Here is a 17,361-nt window from a genome sequence, read left to right as displayed (position 1 = left end):
CGCTCGTGGCACGCAGGTGCGTAACCATGAGCTCGTCAGCCCCACCGGCTCAAGGGAGGCTGAATATAAACATGAATCCAATTGGTCGCACACTGCTCGTCCTACCAGCGTATTACCCCAAAGCATTGTGGTCCATGAAGTCAGCATCAGCCAGTGTGCCTCTGCCAGGGTATTGAGCAAGAATCAAAGTCGCGTTGGCCATCCCTGGACACGTGTTTCGAGGTCATTACCTCTCGTCAGCAGGGAATAGGCATGTGTGTAGGGTTGCTGCGTAGGCTGCCAAAAAATCTTCTCAGGTCCGGTATCGCTCGGGGCACGCAGGTGCGTAACCATGAGCTCGTCAGCCCCACCGGCTCCAGGGAGACTGAATATAAACATGAATCCAATTGGTCGCACACTGCTCGTCCTACCAGCGCGTTACCTCAAAGCATTGTGGTCCATGAAGTCAGCATCAGCGAGTGCGCCTCTGCCAGGGTATTGAGCAAGAATCAAAGTCGCGTTGGCCATCCCTGGCCACGTGTTTCGAGGTCATTACCTCTCGTCAGCAGGGAATAGGCATGTGTGTAGGGTTGCTGCGTAGGCTGCCAAAAATTCTTCTAAGGTCCGGTACCGCTTGTGGCACGCAGGTGCGTAACCATGAGCTCGTCAGCCCCACCGGCTCAAGGGAGCCTGAATATAAACATGAATCCAATTGGTCGCACACTGCTCGTCCTACCAGCGTCTATGTGTACCCCCAGCATAATTCACCCCAGAAGGGAGTCCATGTCCATCCCAGCACAGTCCACCCCAGAAGTGGGTCAATGTCCACCTGCAGCACAGTCCACCTTAGAAGGAGGGCTATGTCCAACCCCTGAACAGTCCACCCCAGAAGGGTGGATGCCCATCCCCCAGCACAGTTCAAACCATAAGGGAGTCCATGCCTACCCCAGCAAAGTCTACCCCAGAAGGGTGTCTATGTCCACCCCCAGAACAGTCCACCCCAGAAGGTGTTCTATGTCCACCCCCCAGCACAGTCCACCCCAGAAGGAGGTCTATGTCCAATCCCCAGCACAGTTCACCCCAGAAGGATGTCAATGTCCACCCGCAGCAGAGTCTGCCACAGAATGGGGTACATGTTCACGACCCAGCACAGTCCACCTCAGAGGTGTGGATGCCCATCCCCCAGCACAGTCCACCCCACAAGGGGGGCTATGTCCACCCCCAGCACAGTCTACCCTAGAAGTGGGTCTATATGCACCCCCAGCACAGTCCAACCTTGAAGGGGGTACATATTCACCCCCAACAGAGTCCACCCCAGAAGAGTGTCCATGTCCACCCCACCACAGTCCACCCCAGAAGGGGGCTTTGTCCACCCCCCTGCACAGTCCACCCCAGAAGGGTGGATGCCCATCCCCCAGCACAGTCCAGCCCAGAAGGGAGTCCATGTCCACACCCAGCACAGTCCATCCCAGAAGAGGGTCTATGTCCACCCCTAGCACAGTCCACCCCAGAAGGGGGCTATGTCCACCCCGTGCACAGTCCACCCCAGAAGGGTGAATGCCCATCCCTACCACAGTCCACTTCAGAAGGGTGTCTATATCCACCCCCAGCACAGTCCACCCCAGAAGGGGGATATGTCCATCCCCTTGCACATTCCACCCCAGAAGGGTGTATGCCCATCCCCCAGCACAGTCCACCCCAGAAGGGGGTCTACATCCACCCCAGCACATTCCACCGCAGAAGGGGGTATATGTCCACCCCAGCACAGTCCACGCCAGAAGAAGATCTATGTCCACCCCGAGCGAAGTCCACCCAAGAAGGTGGGCTACATCCAATCCCCCTGCACAGTCCACCCCAGAAGGATGGATGTCCACCCCAGCATAGTTCACCCCAGAAGAATGTCTTTGTCCACCTCAGCACAGTCCTACCCAGAAGGGGGTGTATGTCCACCCAATCACAGTCCAACCCAGAAGGGGTATATGTCCACCCCAGCAAAATCCACCCCAAAATAGGGGTTATGTCCAACCCCCTGCACTGTTGGACACAGAAGGGTGTATGCCCATCCCCCAGCACAGTCCACCCCAGAAGGGGTTCTACATCCACCCCAGCACATTCCACCGCAGAAGGGGGTATATGTCCACCCAGGCACAGTCCACACTAGAAGGAGATCTATGTCCACCCCCCAGCGCAGTCCACCCAAGAAGGTGCGCTACATCCACTCCCCCTGCACAGTCCACCCCAGAAGGTTGGATGTCCACCCCAGCATAGTTCACCCCAGAAGAATGTCTTTGTCCACCCCAGCACGGTCCTACCCAGAAGGGGGTGTATGTCCACCCAATCACAGTCCAACCCAGAAGGGGTATATGACCACCCCAGCAAAGTCCACCCCAAAATAAGGGGTTATGTCCAACCCCCTGCACTGTTGGACACAGAAGGGTGGATGTGCATCCCCCAGCACAGTCCACCCCAGAAGGGTGTCCATGTCCACCCTCAACACAGTCTACCCCAGAAGGGGGGCTATGTCCACTCCCCCTGCACAGTCCTCCCCAGAAGGGTGGATGCCCATCCCCCAGCACAGTCCACCCCAGAAAGTGGTCCATGTCTACCTCCAGCATAATTCACCCCAGAAGGGAGTCCATGTCCACCCCAGCACAGTCCACCCCAGAAGTGGGTCTATGTCCACCTGCAGCACAGTCCACCTTAGAAGGAGGGCTATGTCCAACCCCTGAACAGTCCACCCCAGAAGGGTGGATGCCCATCCCCCAGCACAGTCCAAACCAGAAGGGAGTCCATGCCCACCTGCAGCAAAGTCTACCCCAGAATGGCGTCTATGTCCACCCCCCAGAACAGTCCACCCCAGAAGGTGTTCTATGTCCACCCCACAAGGGGGGCTATGTCCACCCCCAGCACAGTCTACCCTAGAAGTGGGTCTACATGCACCCCCAGCACAGTCCAACCTTGAAGGGGGTACATATTCACCCCCAACAGAGTCCACCTGTTAGACGGACCGGGAGGGTCGGCCGAGGACAAGGGGAGAGGTCTACGGGGAGAGCCGTCTCCAGCGATCGTACAGATAAATAACTTCCCCCCCACAGACAGACACCACACAAGGAGAAGATTTAGCGGTCTTTATAGGCAATTTCTTAAGGTACGATGAAATGGTACAAGGAGGTCAGGACTCAGGGGTCCCCTCGATTCAAGTCTCTCAAGATGGGGAAAAGGGGGTAGCGGGACAGTCTGGTTACCAGTCTGGTAGTTGAGATGGTATGGTGGATAGCTCACAATCCTCGAGCTTGGTGCTCTAGCTGGGACGGGCCGCGGCAGCGCCAGCAGGTCCCGGTGAAGATGGTCGATACACGGTCCGCGGCAGCGCCAGCAGGTCCCGGGAAGATGGTCGATACACGGTCCGCGGCAGCGCCAGCAGGTCCCGGTGAAGATGGTCGTTACAACGGGCCGCGGCAGCGCCAGCAGGTCCCGACGAGGATGGATGTTGCAGAAGGCCGCGGCAGCGCCAGCAGGCAGGACGATAGTTCACAAGGTAGGGCTACGGCAGCGCCAGTAGTCCGTCAAGGCTGAGTTCTCTCGGTGTCTCTCGACTCCAGGATACAACTGCCGTCCTGCTCCGGAGCTGCCCTAGTTATAGGTCTGGCGCCCTTTGATGTCCGGACCTTCGCACTTGGAGGTCGGAGGGTCCGGGATGAAGGTGTCCAGACACCCAGCAGGGGGTGGAGCCAGCGCCTGGGGGAGCTGGAGGCGATCGGCACCTGGCGGGGGAGAGCCCTTGACGCTTCGTTCTCCCATTGACCTGCCAAGTGGTCCGCTCCCCTCCTGGGTGGATGGTGGTGCCGGGATGTCGGGGCCGGCCAGGCCCAGGGTTAGGGTCGGGTGGAGGCCACGTGGCCTCGTGGCGCAGGGCCCAAGATGGCGGCTTGATCCGGCCGGGGGAGCCGGTGGTGGCTCGGTCCCGTGATACATGGAGGTCCGGGGGCAGGAGTTCCGTCGGGAGACGGGGTGCGGGTGATTCTTGTGGGTCACGCCTGGCGGGCCGGGGCTCGGGCCCTGTCATGCGGGGAGGGAGCAAGCCCTTCGTGTGGCCTGTCCAACATGCGTCCCCCCCAGCTGAAGGCGGGGAGAGTCACCCATCTTCCTGGGGACTCTCCTCGTCGAGGCGGAAAAAGCGTGACAGGCCATCTGCGTTGGCGTGGTCTTGGTCCGGTCGATGTTCCACGGTGAAGTCCATTCCCTGCAGGGAGATGGACCAGCGCAATAGTTTTGGGTTCTCCCCCCGCATCTGCATCAGCCACTGCAGGGGTCGATGGTCGGTTTGTACCCGGAAGTGGGTACCGAAGAGATAGGGCCGGAGCTTTTTGAGGGCCCACACCACTGCGAAGGCCTCCCTCTCGATTGTGCTCCAGCGCTGTTCTCGGGCCAGGAGACGTCTGCTGATGAAGGCCACCGGCTGGTCATGACCCTCGGGGTTTAGTTGGGAAAGAACCGCTCCGATGCCGTGGTCGGAGGCGTCTGTCTGTACAATGAATTCCCGACTGTAATCGGGGGCCTGGAGCACAGGGGCGGTGCACAGGGCGGCCTTCAGCTTTTCGAAGGCCGCTTGACAGTCGGGGGTCCAGTTAATCCGCTTCGGCTGGTTTTTGGACGTGAGACCCATGAGGGGCCCCACAATGCTGCCGTAGTCCCTCACGAACCGCCGGTAGTAGCCAGTGAGCCCCAAGAAGGCTCGGACCTCGGTCTGGGTGACGGGGGGCTGCCAGGACTGGATGGCAGCAATTTTAAGTTGCAGCGGGGCCACCAGCCCGCTTCCCACCTGGTGCCCGAGGTAGGTCACGGACCCTTGACCAATTTGGCATTTGCCAGCCTTAATCGTGAGGCCGGCCCGCTGGAGGGCCTGCAGGACCTCTTGGAGGTGGAGGAGGTGGTCGGACCAGTGGCGGCTGTACACAGCGATATCGTCCAGGTAGGCGGCGCTGAACTCTTCGAGCCCCGCCAAGACCTGGTTCACTAGACGTTGAAAAGTAGCGGGGGCATTCTTCATGCCGAAGGGCATGACCTTGAAGTGGTAGTGGCCATCGGGGGTAGAGAAGGCGGACCGTTCCTGAGCCCGGGGTGTGAGACCGATCTGCCAGTAGCCCGCTGTTAGGTCGAAGATGCTGAGGTAGTGGGCGGCCCCCAGCCGGTCGATCAATTCATCCGCTCGGGGGATAGGATGAGCGTCGGTCCGGGTGACAGCGTTCAAGCCCCGGTAGTCGACGCAGAATCTCAGTTCAGGTGTGGTGCCGGGGGCAGCGGCTTTGGGGACCAGTACAACCGGGCTGGCCCAGGGGCTGTCCGAGGGCTCGATGACCCCGATCGTGAGCATTTTGGCCACTTCCTCTTGGATGCAGGCCCGTACCCGATCTGGTACGCGGTAGGCCCGGTGTCGGATAGGGGGACTGTCCCCGGTGTCCACGTCGTGCAAGCACCAAGGGGTGATTCCGGGGGTGAGGGAGAACAGTGTAGCGAACCGCAGCAGGAGGTCCCGGCAGCCCTGGCGTTGCTCTGGGGTGAGGGCATCGGAGAGCCGGACCCCGTCCACGGAACCGTCGTTCTCCTGAGTCTTCAGGAGATCCGGGAGGGGTTCGGAGTCCTCCTCCGCCCCACTGTCCGTAGCCATCAGGAGGCTGAGTTCTGAGCGCACAAAGTGTGGTTTGAGTCTGTTGGTGTGGAGGACCCGAAGGGGGTTCCGGGGGGTCCCCATGTCGATGAGGAAAGTGACGGGGCTTTTGCGCTCGACCACTTTGAAGGGCCCCGTCCACTTATCTTGCAAGGCACATGGTTCGGTGGGGGACATCACCCACACTTGTTGACCAGGTTCGAACTCGACGGAGGAGGCATTGTGATCGTACCATCTTTTCATGTCCTCCTGACTGGCCTCGAGGTTCGCCTTGGCCATCTCCCTGAAGCGCCTGGTCTGATTGCGGAGGGCCAGGAGGTACTTGAAGACGTCTGGAGGGGTCTTTAAGGGGGCCATCTCCCAACCTTCTTTGACTAGGCTGAGGGGCCCTCGCACAGGGTGCCCGTACAGGAGTTTAAAAGGGCTAAAGCCGAGGGACTTCTGGGGAACTCTCGGTAGGCGAAGAGGAGGCATGGGAGTAGGACATCCCACTGGCGACGGAGGGGCTCTTCCAATCCCCCAATCATCCCCTTGAGGGTGCGGTTGAATCGCTCCACTAGTCCGTTCCCTTGGGGGTGATAGGGGGTCGTGAATCGGTAGGTGACCCCGCACTGTTGCCAGAGGGACTTCATATATTTTGAGATAAAGTTCGTGCCTCGGTCGCTGACGACTTCTCGGGGGAAGCCCACCCGGGAGAAGATCCCCATTAGGGCCCGGCCAACCACCGGAGCTGTTACAGTTCGTAGGGGCACCGCCTCGGGGTAGCGGGTGGCGTGGTCCACCAGTACCAGGATGAACCTATGTCCTTGTGCCGTGCGGGGGTCCAGGGGCCCCACAATGTCTATTCCTACCCTCTCGAACGGGGTGGTGACCACTGGGAAGGGTTGCAGAGGGGCCTTCAGCTTACGGCCGCTCTTCCCGCTGGCCTGGCACGTGGGGCAGGACCGGCAGTGGTTAAGGACGTCGTTCCGCATCTTCGGCCAGAAAAAGTGAGTCACTAGGCGACTGTAAGTTTTGTACTGGCCCAGGTGTCCAGCCAGGGGGACATCGTGGGCCAGAGTTAGTAGGAAGTCTCTGAAGCGGAGAGGTACTACCAGCACTCGACCGGCCCCTAGCTCTGCGATTCTTTGTTCGCTGTATAGCAGGTCGTTATCCCAATAGACCCAGTGAGTTCCGGTGGAGTCCCCTGCGCTCTGGGCGCTGGCTTGCTGGCGGAGTCCCTCGAGGGAGGGGCAGGTCTTTTGCTCCTGGCGGAACTGTTCTTGGGTGGACCCCCCTTCTTGACGCCACTGAGCCAGGCCGGGAAGGTCCTGGGGTTGCGCGTCCCCTTCAGTCGTTGGTTCTGGGGGGTTGGCCTCATCGTTGTCCTCTACTGGGGCGACCGGGGGCGGAGGTGCTGGCCATTCCGGTTCTTCTGATCGGGGGACGGCACGGGCGGCCATGGACCGGGTGGTTACGCAGGCCCAGTCCGGGAGGCCCAGCATCCCCAGGTGCTCTCTACTTTCGACGGTGGCCCACGGGGAACTCTCAAGGTCATCCCCCAGGAGGCAGTCCACGGGGGCATCATCCCGGACCGTCACTTTCAACAGGCCGGTGACCCCTCCCCATTCGAAGGGGACGCAGGCCATTTGACACAGACTTTCGGAATTGTCGGCTGAGCGGACGGGGCAGAGAATGTTCGGCAGGATCTACTCGGCTTCACCAGGTGACAGCGGACGGCCGTCACACTGGCGCCTGTGTCACGTAAGGCCTCGGCCCGACGCCCATTAATTGTCACCCACTGGCCGTATTTCCGGGTGTTGGCGGGTAGGGGAGCCCGCGGGACCATGTCTTTTCCCCCTAGGCACGCTAGAACCATGGCGGCCGGTTCCCACTCTTGCTGGGCCGGCTCATATTCTTCCTGTTCCTCTGATAGTCGTTCTTCCCCCAGGGCGGCGGCAGCTACCTGGCGGGGCTTTGGTGTTTGGTTCTGCGGGCAGCTCGGGTCATTGGCGTAGTGGCCGACTCGCTGGCATCGGTGGCACGTGACGTTGGCTCGGAACCCCGGGCGCATCGGGGGGTTGCCTCGGCCGGCCGGGGGCGGGGTGCTGGCCACGGGTGTTGCCGGGATGGTGTCTCTCCCTCGCCCCTGGCCTCCTCCTCCTCCCCGGGGACGGTGCTGCCCTTGGTTGTTTCGGTTTTGCTCGTGTGGTCCTCTCCGGCCCACTCGGGTGCTTTCCCATCGGTCAGCTTCGGCGGCGAGTTGCCGGGGGTCAGTCAATTTACTGTCGAGGAGGTGCTGCCTGAGCTCGACGAAACAGTTGTTCGACAGGTGCTCCCATACCATAAGGTTAAAGAGTTGCTCGTAGGTCGTTACATGGCTCCCCTTGATCCAACCCTCGAAGGCTCGGCTGAAATAGTTGACGTACTCCACCCAAGTTGTACCCGGGATCCGGGTGCAGTCTCTGAACCTCTGGCGGTACATCTCGGGTGTGAGGCCGTAGCGGGTGAGGAGGGCAGCCTTCATGTGGTCGTAGGACGACATTTGGTGATCTGGGAGCTGCAATAGGGCATCGCGGCCTTCGTTGACGAACCTCCCCCATAGTCCGGCTCCCCAATCACTCCGGTCGATCCGGTGGGAGGTCATGGTGATCTCGTAGGCTTTGAACCACTGTTGTATGTCGTCCTCTCGGACATACTCTCGGACAACATCCTTGGGGATGTGGACTTTTTTCTCGGTTGCTCCCGGGGTGTGCGGTCGCTCAGGCACCCCCGGTTCTTTATTCTGTTTCCGAAGTTCTATTTCCGCCAGTTTGCGCTCGTGTTCGAGTGTTATTCTTTTTTCCTCGAGCTCTCTCTGTCTCTGTTTTTCTTCTCGTTCTTCTTGGAGCCGCAGATGTTCTAGATTTAGTTTCTGCTCGGCTAACTTTAGTTCACCGTCCATCTTGAGTCGTGCCATTTCCAACTCATGTAATCTGGTTCTTTCTCTTTCTTGGATCTCCTCCTGCGAGAGGCCCGTTCCCCGCTCCTCGGGAGCCGTGGCGTTCCCCTCTGGTGCGACACTGTTTTGGTCGGGGGATCCGGCGACCCCAGTTTCTGCACACGACTCAAGGGCGCGCTTCAAATCGTCTTTGGTACTCAGGCCGGTGGTAGCAATGCCTAGTTCCATGCAGAATTGTTTAAGTTCGCGGTGGCTATATTCTTCCAACTTATCCATTTGGAACTTTTCAGTGGAACCGCTATCTTTGGCTGACATCGTGGTTTTGTCGTGGGGTGAGTACCAAATCGTCTTTGGTACTCAGGCCGGTGGTAGCAATGCCAAGTTCTATGCAAAATTGTCTCAGTTCGCGGTGGTTGTATTCTTCTAATTTCTCCATTTGGAATTTCTCGGTGGGGCTGCTATCTTTGGTCGACATCGTGTTTTTGTCGTGGGGTGAGCTACTCTCTGTACGATTACGCGTTGATTCGGATCGCGCCGCTGGCCACCAATGTTAGACGGACCGGGAGGGTCGGCCGAGGACAAGGGGAGAGGTCTCCGGGGAGAGCCGTCTCCAGCGATCGTACAGATAAATAACTTCCCCCCCACAGACAGACACCACACAAGGAGAAGATTTAGCGGTCTTTATAGGCAATTTCTTAAGGTACGATGAAATGGTACAAGGAGGTCTGGACTCAGGGGTCCCCTCGATTCAAGTCTCTCAAGATGGGGAAAAGGGGGTAGCGGGACAGTCTGGTTACCAGTCCGGTAGTTGAGATGGTATGGTGGATAGCTCACAATCCTCGAGCTTGGTGTTCTAGCTGGGACGGGCCGCGGCAGCGCCAGCAGGTCCCGGTGAAGATGGTCGATACACGATCCGCGGCAGCGCCAGCAGGTCCCGGGAAGATGGTCGATACACGGTCCGCGGCAGCGCCAGCAGGTCCCGGTGAAGATGGTCGTTACAACGGGCCGCGGCAGCGCCAGCAGGTCCCGACGAGGATGGATGATGCAGAAGGCCGCGGCAGCGCCAGCAGGCAGGACGATAGTTCACAAGGTAGGGCTACGGCAGCGCCAGTAGTCCGTCAAGGCTGAGTTCTCTCGGTGTCTCTCGACTCCAGGATACAACTGCCGTCCTGCTCCGGAGCTGCCCTAGTTATAGGTCTGGCGCCCTTTGATGTCCGGACCTTCGCACTTGGAGGTCGGAGGGTCCGGGATGAAGGTGTCCAGACACCCAGCAGGGGGTGGAGCCAGCGCCTGGGGGAGCTGGAGGCGATCGGCACCTGGCGGGGGAGAGCCCTTGACGCTTCGTTCTCCCATTGACCTGCCAAGTGGTCCGCTCCCCTCCTGGGTGGATGGTGGTGCCGGGATGTCGGGGCCGGCCAGGCCCAGGGTTAGGGTCGGGTGGAGGCCACGCGGCCTCGTGGCGCAGGGCCCAAGATGGCGGCTTGATCCGGCCGGCGGAGCCGGTGGTGGCTCGGTCCCGTGATACATGGAGGTCCGGGGGCAGGAGTTCCGTCGGGAGACGGGGTGCGGGTGATTCTTGTGGGTCACGCCTGGCGGGCCGGGGCTCGGGCCCTGTCATGCGGGGAGGGAGCAAGCCCTTCATGTGGCCTGTCCAACACCACCCCAGAAGAGTGTCCATGTCCACCCCACCACAGTCCAACCCAGAAGGAGGTCTATGTCCAATCCCCAGCACAGTTCACCCCAGAAGGGTGTCAATGTCCACCCCGCAGCAGAGTCCACCACAGAATGGGGTACATGTTCACGACCCAGCACAGTCCACCTCAGAGGTGTGGATGCCCATCCCCCAGCACAGTCCACCCCACAAGGGAGGCTATGTCCACCCCCAGCACAGCCTACCCTAGAAGTGGGTCTATATGCACCCCCCAGCACAGTCCAACCTTGAAGGGGGTATATATTCACCCCCAACAGAGTCCACCCCAGAAAAGTGTCCATGTCCACCCCACCACAGTCCACCCCAGAAGGGGGCTTTGTCCACCCCCCTGCACAGTCCACCCCAGAAGGGTGGATGCCCATTCCCCAGCACAGTCCAGCCCAGAAGGGAGTCCATGTCCACCCCAGCACAGTCCATCCCAGAAGAGGGTCTATGTCCACCCCTAGCACAGTACACCCCAGAAGGGGGGCTTTGTCCACCCCATGCACAGTCCACCCTAGAAGGGTGGATGCCCATCCCCAGCACAGTCCACCCCAGAAGGGGGTCTACGTTCACCACAACACAGTCCACCCCAGAAGGGAGTCCATGTCCACCCCAGCACAGTCCACCCCAGAAGGGGGCTATGTCCACCCCCTGCACAGTCCACCCCAGAGGGTGTTTGCAAATCCCCCAGCACAGTCCACCCCAGAAAGTGGTCCATGTGTACCCCATCATAATTCACCCCAGAAGGGAGTCCATGTCCACCCCAGCACAGTCCACCCCAGAAGTGGGTCTATGTCCACCTGCAGCACAGTCCACCTTAGAAGAAGGGCTATGTCCAACCCCTGAACAGTCCACCCCAGAAGGGTGGATGCCCATCCCCAGCACAGTCCATCCCAAAAGGGTGTCTATGTCCACCCCAGCACAGTCTACCCCAGAAAGGGGCTATGTCCACCCCCCTGCACAATCCACCCCAGAAGGGTGTATGCCCATTGCCCAGCACAGTCCACCCCAGAAGAGAGTCTACATCCACCCCCACTCAGTCCTCCCCAGAAGGGGGCTATGTCCACCCCATGCACAGTCCACCTCAGAAGGGTGGATGCTCATCCCCAGCATAGTCCACCCCAGAAGGGGGTTCATGTCCACCCCCCAGTACAGTCAACCCCAGAAGGTGGTCCATGTCCACCCCCACAGCTCAGTCCACCCCAGAAGGATGGATGCCCAACCCCTCAGCACAGTCCACCCCAGAAGGGTGTCTATGTCCACCCCAGCACAGCCTACACCAGAAAGGGGCTATGTCCACCCCCCTACACAGTCCACGCCAGAAGGGTGTATACCCATTCACCAGCACAGTCCACCCCAGAAGAGAGTCGACATCCACCCCCACTCAGTCCTCCCCAGAAGGGGGCTATGTCCACCCCCTGCACAGTCCACCTCAGAAGGGTGGATGCCCATCCGCAGCACAGTCCACCCCAGAAGGGGGTTCATGTCCACCCCCAGTACAGTCAACCCCAGAAGATGGTCCATGTCCACCCCCACAGCTCAGTCCACCCCAGAAGGGTGGATGCCCATCCCCTCAGCACAGTCCACCCCAGAAGGGGGCTATGTCCACCCCCCTGCACAATCCACCCCAGAAGGGTGGATGCCCATCCCCCCAGCACAGTCCAACCCACAAGGGGGGCTTTGTCCACTCCAGCACAGTCCACCTGATAAGATGGTCTATGTTCACCATCAGAACAGTCCACCCTAGAAGCAGGTCTATGTGCACATCCCAGCAGAGTCCACCCCAAAAGGAGGCCCATGTCCACCCCCTGCACAGTCAAACCTTGAAGGGGCTCCATGTTTACCACAGCACAGTCCACCCCAGAGAAGTGTCCATGTCCACCCCACCACAGTCCACCCCAGAAGGGGGCTTTGTCCACCCCCCTGCACAGCCCACCTCAGAAGGGTGGATGCCCATCCCCAGCACAGTCCAGCCCAGAAGGGAGTTCATGTCCACCCCAACACAGTCCATCCCAGAAGAGGGTCTATGTCCACCCCTAGCACAGTCCACCCCAGAAGGGGGGGCTTTGTCCACCCCGTGCACAGTCCACCCTAGAAGGGTGGATGCCCATCCCCAGCACAGTCCACCTCAGAAGGGTGTCTATGTCCACGCCCAGCACCGTCCACCCCAGAAGGGGGCTATGTCCACCCCCCTGCACAGTCCACCCCAGAGGTGTTTGCCCATCCCCCAGCACAGTCCACCCCAGAAGGGGGTCTACGTTTACCACAACACAGTCCACCCCAGAAGGGTGTCTATGTCCACCCCCAACACAGTCTGCCCCAGAAGGGGGGTTATGTCCACTCCCCCTGCACAGTCCTCCCCAGAAGGGTTGATGCCCATCCCCCAGCACAGTCCACCCCAGAAAGTGGTCCATGTGTACCCCATCATAATTCACCCCAGAAGGGAGTCCATGTCCACCCCAGCACAGTCCACCCCAGAAGTGGGTCTATGTCCACCTGCAGCACAGTCCACCTTAGAAGAAGGGCTATGTCCAACCCCTGAACAGTCCACCCCAGAAGGGTGGATGCCCATCCCCAGCACAGTCCATCCCAAAAGTGTGTCTATGTCCACCCCAGCACAGTCTACCCCAGAAAGGGGCTATGTCCACCCCTCTGCACAATCCACCCTAGAAGGGTGTATGCCCATTGCCCAGCACAGTCCACCCCAGAAGAGAGTCTACATCCACCCCCACTCAGTCCTCCCCAGAAGGGGGCTATGCCCACCCCATGCACAGTCCACCTCAGAAGGGTGGATGCCCATCCCCAGCATAGTCCACCCCAGAAGGGGGTTCATGTCCACCCCCCAGTACAGTCAACCCCAGAAGGTGGTCCATGTCCACCCCCACAGCTCAGTCCACCCCAGAAGGGTGGATGCCCATCCCCTCAGCACAGTCCACCCCAGAAAGGGGCTATGTCCACCCCCCTGCACAATCCACCCCAGAAGGGTGGATGCCCATCCACTCAGCACAGTCCAACCCACAAGGGGGGCTTTGTCCACTCCAGCACAGTCCACCTGATAAGATGGTCTATGTTCACCCTCAGTACAGTCCACCCTAGAAGCGGGTCTATGTGCACCCCCCAGCAGAGTCCACCCCAAAAGGAGGTCCATGTCCACCCCCTGCACAGTCCAACCTTGAAGGGGCTCCATGTTTACCACAGCACAGTCCACCCCAGAGGAGTGTCCATGTCCACCCCACCACAGTCCACCCCAGAAGAGGGCTTTGTCCACCCCCTGCAGAGCCCACCCTAGAAGAGTAGATGCCCATCCCCAGCAGAGTCCAGCCCAGAAGGGAGTCCATGTCCACCCCAGCACAGTCCATCCCAGAAGAGGGTCTATGTCCACCCCTAGCACAGTCGACCCCAGAAGGGGGACTTTGTCCACCCCGTGCACAGTCCACCCTAGAAGGGTGGATGCCCATCCCCAGCACAGTTCACCTCAGAAGGGTGTCTATGTCCACCCCCAGCACAGTCCACCCCAGAAGGGGGCTATGTCCACCCCCCTGCACAGTCTACCCCAGAAGGGTGTATGCCCATCCCCCAACACAGTCCACCCCAGAAGGAGGTCTACGTTCATCACAACACAGTCCAACCCAGAAGGGGTCTATGTCCACCCCAGCAAAGTCCACCCCAAAATAGGGGTTATGTCCAACCCCCTGCACTGTTGAACACAGAAGGGTGGATGTGCATCTCCAAGCACAGTCCACCCCAGAAGGGTGTCTATGTCCACCCCCAACACAGTCTACCCCAGAAGGGGGGCTATGTCCACTCCCCCTGCACAGTCCTCCCCAGAAGGGTGGATGCCCATCCCCCAGCACAGTCCACCCCAGAGAGTGGTCCATGTCTACCCCTAGCATAATTCACCCCAGAAGTGGTCCATGTCCACCCCCCAGCACAGTCCACCCCAGAAGTGGGTCTATGTCCACCTGCAGCACAGTCCACCTTAGAAGGAGGGCTATATCCAACCCCTGAACAGTCCACCCCAGAAGGGTGGATGCCCATCCCCCAGCACAGTCTACCCCAGAAGGGTGTCTATGTCCACCCCAGCACAGTCTACCCCAGAAAGGGGCTATGTCCACCCCCTGCACAGTCCACCCCAGAAGGATGCATGCCCATTCCCCAGCACAGTCCACCCCAGAAGAGAGTCTACATCCACCCCACTCAGTCCTCCCCAGAAGGGGGGCTATGTCCACCCCCTGCACAGTCCACCTCAGAAGGGTGGATGCCCATCCCCAGCACAGTCCACCCCAGAAGGGGGTTCATGTCCACCCCAGTACAGTCAACCCCAGAAGGTGGTCCATGTCCACCCCCACAGCTCAGTCTACCCCAGAAGGATGGATGCCCAACCCCTCAGCACAGTCCACCCCAGAAGGGGGCTATGTCCACGCCCCTGCACAATCCACCCCAGAAGGGTGGATGCCCACCCCCCCAGCACAGTCCAACCCACAAGGGGGGCTATGTCCACTCCAGCACAGTCCACCTGATAAGATGGTCTATGTTCACCCTCAGAACAGTCCACCCTAGAAGTGGGTCTATGTGCACCCCCCAGCACAATCCACCCCAGAAGGGTGGATACCCACCCCCCCAGCACAGTCAAACCCACAAGGGAGTCCATGTCCACCCCAGCACAGTCCATCCCAGAAGAGGGTCTATGTCACCCCTAGCACAGTCTACCCCAAAAGGGGGGCTTTGTCCACCCCGTGCACAGTCCACCCTAGAAGGGTGGATGCCCATCCCCAACACAGTCCACCTCAGAAGGGTGTCTATGTCCACGCCCAGCACAGTCCACCCCAGAAGGGGGCTATGTCCACCCCCCTGCACAGTCCACCCCAGAGGGTGTTTGCCCATCCCCCAGCGCAGTCCACCCCAGAAGGGGGTCTACGTTCACCCCAACACAGTCCACCCCAGAAGGGAGTCCATGTCCATCCCAGCACAGTCCACCCCAGAAGGGGGCTATGTCCACCCCCTGCACAGTCCACCCCAGAGGGTGTTTGCAAATCCCCCAGCACAGTCCACCCCAGAAAGTGGTCCATGTGTACCCCATCATAATTCACCCCAGAAGGGAGTCCATGTCCACCCCAGCACAGTCCACCCCAGAAGTGGGTCTATGTCCACCTGCAGCACAGTCCACCTTAGAAGAAGGGCTATGTCCAACCCCTGAACAGTCCACCCCAGAAGGGTGGATGCCCATCCCCAGCACAGTCCATCCCAAAAGGGTGTCTATGTCCACCCCAGCACAGTCTACCCCAGAAAGGGGCTATGTCCACCCCCCTGCACAACCCACCCCAGAAGGGTGTATGCCCATTGCCCAGCACAGTCCACCCCAGAAGAGAGTCTACATCCACCCCCACTCAGTCCTCCCCAGAAGGGGGCTATGTCCACCCCATGCACAGCCCACCTCAGAAGGGTGGATGCTCATCCCCAGCATAGTCCACCCCAGAAGGGGGTTCATGTCCACCCCCCAGTACAGTCAACCCCAGAAGGTGGTCCATGTCCACCCCCACAGCTCAGTCCACCCCAGAAGGATGGATGCCCGACCCCTCAGCACAGTCCACCCCAGAAGGGTGTCTATGTCCACCCCAGCACAGCCTACACCAGAAAGGGGCTATGTCCACCCCCCTACACAGTCCACGCCAGAAGGGTGTATACCCATTCACCAGCACAGTCCACCCCAGAAGAGAGTCTACATCCACCCCCACTCAGTCCTCCCCAGAAGGGGGCTATGTCCACCCCCTGCACAGTCCACCTCAGAAGGGTGGATGCCCATCCGCAGCACAGTCCACCCCAGAAGGGGGTTCATGTCCACCCCCAGTACAGTCAACCCCAGAAGATGGTCCATGTCCACCCCCACAGCTCAGTCCACCCCAGAAGGGTGGATGCCCATCCCCTCAGCACAGTCCACCCCAGAAGGGGGCTATGTCCACCCCCTGCACAATCCACCCCAGAAGGGTGGATGCCCATCCCCCGAGCACAGTCCAACCCACAAGGGGGGCTTTGTCCACTCCAGCACAGTCCACCTGATAAGATGGTCTATGTTCACCATCAGAACAGTCCACCCTAGAAGCAGGTCTATGTGCACATCCCAGCAGAGTCCACCCCAAAAGGAGGCCCATGTCCACCCCCTGCACAGTCCAACCTTGAAGGGGCTCCATGTTTACCACAGCACAGTCAACCCCAGAGAAGTGTCCATGTCCACCCCACCACAGTCCACCCCAGAAGGGGGCTTTGTCCACCCCCCTGCACAGCCCACCCCAGAAGGGTGGATACCCATCCCCAGCACAGTCCAGCCCAGAAGGGAGTCCATGTCCACCCCAGCACAGTCCATCCCAGAAGAGGGTCTATGTCCACCCCTAGCACAGTCCACCCCAGAAGGGGGGCTTTGTCCACCCCGTGCACAGTCCACCCTAGAAGGGTGGATGCCCATCCCCAGCACAGTCCACCTCAGAAGGGTGTCTATGTCCACGCCCAGCACCGTCCACCCCAGAAGGGGGCTATGTCCACCCCCCTGCACAGTCCACCCCAGAGGGTGTTTGCCCATCCCCCAGCACAGTCCACCCCAGAAGGGGGTCTACGTTTACCACAACACAGTCCACCCCAGAAGGGTGTCTATGTCCACCCCCAACACAGTCTGCCCCAGAAGGGGGGGTTATGTCCACTCCCCCTGCACAGTCCTCCCCAGAAGGGTTGATGCCCATCCCCCAGCACAGTCCACCCCAGAAAGTGGTCCATGTGTACCCCATCATAATTCACCCCAGAAGGGAGTCCATGTCCACCCCAGCACAGTCCACCCCAGAAGTGGGTCTATGTCCACCTGCAGCACAGTCCACCTTAGAAGAAGGGCTATGTCCAACCCCTGAACAGTCCACCCCAGAAGGGTGGATGCCCATCCCCAGCACAGTCCATCCCAAAAGTGTGTCTATGTCCACCCCAGCACAGTCTACCCCAGAAAGGGGCTATGTCCACCCCTCTGCACAATCCACCCCAGAAGGGTGTATGCCCATTGCCCAGCACAGTCCACCCCAGAAGAGAGTCTACATCCACCCCCACTCAGTCCTCCCCAGAAGG

This window comes from Triturus cristatus, chromosome 8, assembly GCF_964204655.1.
Source record: "Triturus cristatus chromosome 8, aTriCri1.1, whole genome shotgun sequence".
NCBI lineage: Eukaryota > Metazoa > Chordata > Amphibia > Caudata > Salamandridae > Triturus > Triturus cristatus.
This window is presented reverse-complemented; position numbering follows the sequence as displayed.